Raw genomic sequence first — 7,482 nt, 5'->3', positions numbered from 1 at the left:
TAATAACATTTTCATGCAGAAAACAAAACATAAGTCCAAAGCAAAAAAAAATCCACTGATGTTTGGCTTTGTAAATAGTACAAAATACTAATAGCTAGAAATTCTGTAGTAAAAGTAATTAGTTCTGTAACAGTTTAAAGTTAATCTTTGCTGAACACAAAATATGCTTTAATGTATTTGTAACCTAACACACTTACCATATTTGAGGTAGGCACTGTATCCGTAGACAGTTTGTACCACTCTGAACTAGCAAGTTTATTTCTCTTTAGAAAAATTACAAACTATCATTTCACCTCATAACTGACAACAACTGCCTCTGTCTGGTCGGTTCTGTGGAACTGATATCTTTGAGCTGTCTTACAAATTTAAATACACGACTTGCTTTTGCTTTCGGTTTTAACTTTGTGATGAACATGTCATTATTACCCACAAGTCTTCCCTATTTATGTAAATTAATTATTTAGCATCTACCTAGTGTTAAAACAATAATATATCATTATAATAAGGTATATTTTTATTTTTATTTAAAGTCACCTTTTCAAACAGTGAAAGAAATTACCAGTTATAATAAGTTAGAATCAAATGTATGATTGTAGTGTGGATGGATAAAACTCTAGTTACATTGAGAGTGCAGTTTTGCAGGGGCTTTGTAAAGCTCTCTGGGTTTTTGCCGATAGTCTGTGATGTTTTGTCCATCTGAAAAATGCACAAGCAAAATGGGAATCAGCTCTCACCCTCCAGCAATCCTTCACTTGAATTATGCCAGTTCAGTTAATACTATCCATCCATCCATTCATCATCAAAGTCGCTTAAGAAAATTTGTGGTGGCAGGGGTCAGATCCTATCCTAGCAGTATCAGATGCAAGACCATCTCAGAGCACACTTACACATGAACCCTCCTTCAGTAACACAAGGCTCTTTAAGAGTTGTCACTTAACTACACATACAGGTCTTTGAAACACAGAAGGTATTATGTATTGAAAATTAATTCTTATAAGAAGTGTACCTTTTAATGACTCTTTATTTCTCATACTCCACGCATCACATTCTACACCAATAATGAAAGCATCAAAAAACAACAAGGAACATCCATCCATTTCCGTAACCCACTTATCCAGCTCAGGGTCAAAGAAGCCTATCCTACCAATCATCAAGTGCTGGGCAGGAACAACACCTGGGGCCTCATGCATAACGCTGTGTGTAGAATTCGCACTATAACATGATGTAAGTACAAAAGCCGAAATGTGCTTACGCACAGAAAAATCCAGATGCAGGAATCTGTACGTACGCAAACTTCCATGTTCTTCCGCTACATAAATCCCGATCAGCATGAAAAGTAACACTCGTGCACGCGCCTGCTGTCCCGCCCCAACTCCTCCCAGAATTACGCCTCTTTGAATATGCAAATCAATATAAATAGCCCTTAAGCTCAGTGTTCTGTGAAAAGACAATCGGAAAAGCAAGAGGGAAAATGGAAGAATTTCAGCGAATACCAAGTGGAGGCAAAGAAAAACATACTATTTGTTGGTTTAAACAGTGATATAAACAAAAAAAGGAAGCTAATCGACTGACATACAGTGGTGTGAAAAACTATTTGCCCCCTTCCTGATTTCTTATTCTTTCGCATGTTTGTCACACAAAATGTTTCTGATCATCAAACACATTTAACCATTAGTCAAATATAACACAAGTAAACACAAAATGCAGTTTGTAAATGGTGGTTTTTATTATTTAGGGAGAAAAAAAAATCCAAACCTACATGGCCCTGTGTGAAAAAGTAATTGCCCCCTGAACCTAATAACTGGTTGGGCCACCCTTAGCAGCAATAACTGCAATCAAGCATTTGCGATAACTTGCAATGAGTCTTTTACAGCGCTCTGGAGGAATTTTGGCCCACTCATCTTTGCAAAATTGTTGTAATTCAGCTTTATTTGAGGGTTTTCTAGCATGAACCGCCTTTTTAAGGTCATGCCATAGCATCTCAATTGGATTCAGGTCAGGACTTTGACTAGGCCACTCCAAAGTCTTCTTTTTGTTTTTCTTCAGCCATTCAGAGGTGGATTTGCTGGTGTGTTTTGGGTCATTGTCCTGTTGCAGCATATTCAAAGAAACTACGATAGGCAGACTGTACACTGTGCATCCCAACCAAGATGAATGCTTCTTTGTTCACATGCTGTTGGTAAATGTGCCCAGTCCAACGTCTTTCCAGCAATTGAGAATTGTCAACGGCGTTACACATGGCACTTTCCGAAGTACATGTCAAGCTCTGAATTTATTGGAGAACGACCGACACTGGGATGTATACATTAATGACGCGTGCAACACGTCACATCCAAATCAAATTCGTGCATTGTTTACAATCATATTGACCGCCTGCTCTCCTTCATCTTCAACACAGTTATGGGAGAAATATAAATCGCACATGGCTGAAGATATTTTCCGTCGAATACACAAGTAAAATTCAAATATAAACATGGATTTCACAGCAGAAATCTACAACTAAGCACTGATAATGATTGAAGATTTGTGCTTAGAAATCGCGAACAAAGTTCTCAATCAATTGGGAATGCCATCACCGAATCGATTTGCTGCTGCTTCGTTCAATATAGAATTGCGTCGTTTTTCACACCACTGTACATATACACATACTACATACACATACATATATAATATATATAATATAATATATATATATATATATATATATATATATACACACATACATACATACATACACACATATATATATTGCACACCAGACACATAATTATTATACATACATATACTACATATTATATACACCTACATATATATACACATATATATATATATATATATATATATATATATATATAGACATACATATATACATACATACATACATTCACATATATCTATATATATATATATATATATATATAATATTCACGGCATTCGAAGTCTGTGTCACAATCACACGTGTCGCATACTCTTTGCATTTATTTGACAGTAAAACTATTTCAACCATATATATATACTAGCAAAATACCCGCGCTTCGCAGCGGCGAAGTACTGCTTTAAAATTTTAAATAATAAACTGAGGGAAATTATACAAATAATTATTTGTTAAGGATCTCTTTGTATACCATGTTGTCAGTTCGCCCATCCGGTTGTAATATGACCAAGTTGTGCGCTGAGCTTACTCTTGAGCATGCAACGTATACTTGGCCATGTGCAAAGCAAATCAAGAACAGCAAGACCGCGCCAGCTGCGGAGCTCAGCTTGGAGCGAAATGAAGTGAATGAAATGAATGAAATGAGGTGAATGGGAGGGGAGATGATCACGTGACTCCAACACCCGCCTTAACTCTCCATCCCTCCACAAACACACAAACACAGTCTCTCGGATCACAACTCTCCTTTTTATATATAATATATATATATATATATATATTATATATATATAATATAGATAAATAGCAAAATACCCGCGCTTTGCAGCGGAAGATGTGTGTGTTAAAGAGGTTATGAAAAAGAAAAGGAAAAATTTTAAAAATAACGTAACATGATTGTCAATGTAATTGTGTTGTCATTGTTATGAGTGTTGCTGTCTTTTATATATATACATACATACATTCACATATATATATATATATATACATATATATATACTATATACACATATCTACATATACATACGTATATACACATCCACATAAACATATATATACATATACAAATTTACATATCTACATATATATATATATATAGACATACATATATACATACATTCACATATATATATATATATATATACTGTATATATACATATCTACTTATTGGCTCCTGTATTTAGGATATAGCAGGTTGGATAATGGACGGATGGACATTTGTATGCATAGCCCCATTTGCCCGTTTTCATTTTTTTTCTTTCTTCAGTAATATTTCAGCAAACCCGGAGCTTGTCAGTTCAAATCGTGGTACTGACACCACTGTGTGACCCTGAGGAAGTCACTTCACCTGCCTGTGCTGCAAAAAACAAAAGTAATGTAACAAATTGTACCTCAGATGTTGTAAGTTGTGGTGGAATAAAGGCATAAGTCAAATAGATAAATATGTATTATACACATAGGAACTATTCATTTATTTTCAGTTAAGTCATCTGCAGCAAACTTTTATAAATGAGGGTTTCTGATTTTTAGATAGTGCAAACTGTTTGTTCTTCATTGACGTTTTCTATTGGAGAGCTTTTTTCATTTCATTGAAAATGAAAGCAGCAGCTGCCAAAATATGTAGCTTTCTTATTAATTTTTCAACATTGTGTAAAATAAATGTATAAAGTAACATAAAAGGTTTAAATACTGGTTATTCTTTTACACTAAAATATCACTACAGAGATACAAAAAAAGTAAAATGGATATGTTCTTTTTCTTTAAGGAGATTAAATATTACTGAAGAAAGAAAAAAAAAAATTAAACAGCCAAATGGGGCTATGCATACGAACTTAAAAGGTTTAAATAAAACAGAATATATATTTTATTTTTACTTGCTTAACTTGTGGAGGGTGTATCCTGTAGCAAAGCCCTAACTTTTTTCGTGAAAGCCCGTTTCAGTCAATAAGTCTTAAAAACAGGTGTAAAGATATTGACAATAAGCTACGCAAACCGACCAAGACATGGAATCGTTTAAATCAAGTATCATTACATCTTCCTTTCTTAAAGAGAAGTAAGGCAGTACTTATAAGCTTACATATTATATATATATACATACATACATACATATATATCTATATATAGATACATGTATATATCTAAATCTATATATATATTATATATATATTATATATATATATATATATCTCAGTCAGTAGGCTTTGCCTTTTATTAGTATATATCTATCTCTCTATCTATATATAATATATATATATATATAATATATAATATATATATATATATAATCCCCGCGAAGTACTGCTTTTAAATTTTTATTAAGAAGAAAAGCTTTTTAAATTGAGGGAAAATATCCCAATAGCAATTTGTTAAGGATCTGTTTTTTTGTGAAGCAGCCTTAACACAGTTTTTCCGCTGTTTTATAAATGAACGCCATATAAGGTCTTCCTTTTTCCTTGCTTCGCTAAGGAAGGAGCCTTTTTATTAAATCCAAGGGTTCTTCACTTTTTTTTTTGTTGTGTTTATTACAATTGTTATAGTTCTGTTTGTATACGACGTTGTCAGTTCAGCAGTCAGGTTGTAATATGACCAAGCTGTGCAAGCTACTGTTAAGAATGCAACGTATAGTTGTACATGAGAAAAGCAATCTTGCCTCAAATCAATGGCAACCTTTTGTAGGTCTATGAACTTAATTTAAAGTTTAGGTTTACACGGTGCTTTCTTTCTGAAGTACCTGCATTCATGAATAGGTCTGTATGCGTCAGTCGCTCAAATCCCCGCGCTTCGCACCAGCGAAGTACCGCTTTTAAATTTTTATTAAGAAGAAAAGAAAACCTTTTAAAATTGAGGGAAAATATACCAATAACAGTTTGTTAAGGATCTGTTTTTTTGTGAAGCAGCGTTCACTCGAGTGATCACTTCGAGATGACTTGCTGGCTAACCATAAGCGTTACCTGGTAGGTAACCACCCATACAATCAGATTGTGAATCAGACTACGAATGCCGTGAATGTAATTACCCCGATCTACATGCTGTCAAATAAACGAACCACACGCCGTGGCGCAATTTTAGGGCTTAGCCTCTAGCGCTGACGTCCGAGGTTCGATTCCCGTAAGGGAGTGAAGTGAGCGCTTCGCACCGGCGAAGTACTGCTTTTAAATTTTTATTAAGAAGAAAAGAAAACCTTTTTAAATTAAGTCTTAAAAAGAGCTGTAAAGATATTGACAATAAGCTACGCAAACCCACCAAGACATGCAATCGTTTAAATCAAAGCGCGAGTCGGAAAACACCATCCCATAATATTAGTTAATGAATAACACATTTCTATATGTATTGTAAGCATACAATACAACTGATAATATGTTGCGCTTATTTATCTGGTGTACTGACATTTTTTGCGCGTTTAACGGCTGAAATCTAACGTGGTTTGTGCCCTCAGAATGAAAAGAGTTTGCATTTACCTTTTTAATAAAAGGCGAGCTTTTAAGCCTGAGAAATCACCCCGTAAATGCACACGTTTAATTGCACATGTGTTAATATATATGCTTACACAGTATTAAAAGACACTCAACAAGTACACAGTATTAAAAGACAGTCAACAATTAACGTCATTTACCTTCGTCCCCGCGTTTGACTTGTGCTGTAAATCTCTTCCTCGTTTTCAGTTCACGTGATTACGTAGGAGGCGTAATACGTGATGACGCAATACGTGACTCCGCCTCCTCCATTAGAGTATATGGACAAAAAACAGGTTCCAGTTATGACCATTACACGTAGAATTTCGAAATGAAACCTGCCTAACTTTTGTAAGTAAGGTGAAAGGAATGAGCCTGCCAAATTTCAGCCTTCTACCTACACGGGAAGTTGGAGAATTAGTGATGAATGAGTCAGTCAAACAGGTTCCAGTTATGACCATTACGCGTAGAATTTCGAAATAAAACCTGCCTAACTTTTGTAAGTAAGCTGTAAGGAATGAGCCTGACAAATTTCAGACTTCTACCTACACGGGAAGTTGGAGAATTAGTGATGAGTGAGTCAGTCAAACATGTTCCAGTTATGACCATTACGCGTAGAATTTCGAATAAAACCTGCCTAACTTTTGTAAGTAAGCTGTAAGGAATGAGCCTGCCAAATTTCAGACTTCTACCTACACGGGAAGTTGGGAATTAGTGATGAGTGAGTCAGTCAAACAGGTTCCAGTTATGACCATTACGCGTAGAATTTCGAAATAAAACCTGCCTAACTTTTGTAAGTAAGCTGTAAGGAATGAGCCTGCCAAATTTCAGACTTCTACCTACACGGGAAGTTGGAGAATTAGTGATGAGTGAGTCAGTCAAACAGGTTCCAGTTATGACCATTACGCGTAGAATTTCGAAATAAAACCTGCCTAATTTTTGTAAGTAAGCTGTAAGGAATGAGCCTGCCAAATTCAGACTTCTACCTACACAGGAAGTTGGAGAATTAGTGATGAGTCAGTCAGTCAAACAGGTTCCAGTTATGACCATTACGCGTAGAATTTCGAAATAAAACCTGCCTAACTTTGTAAGTAAGCTGTAAGGAATGAGCCTGCCAAATTTCAGACTTCTACCTACACGGGAAGTTGGAGAATTAGTGATGAGTGAGTCAGTCAAACAGGTTCCAGTTATGACCATTACGCGTAGAATTCGAAATAAAACCTGCCTAACTTTTGTAAGTAAGCTGTAAGGAATGAGCCTGCCAAATTTCAGACTTCTACCTACACGGAAGTTGGAGAATTAGTGATGAGTGAGTCAGTCAAACAGGTTCCAGTTATGACCATTACGCGTAGAATTTCGAAATAAAACCTGCCTAATTTT

This window comes from Erpetoichthys calabaricus, unplaced genomic scaffold (assembly GCF_900747795.2).
Source record: "Erpetoichthys calabaricus unplaced genomic scaffold, fErpCal1.3, whole genome shotgun sequence".
In the NCBI taxonomy this organism is placed as follows: domain Eukaryota; kingdom Metazoa; phylum Chordata; class Cladistia; order Polypteriformes; family Polypteridae; genus Erpetoichthys; species Erpetoichthys calabaricus.
Note: the sequence above shows the minus strand (reverse complement) of the source record.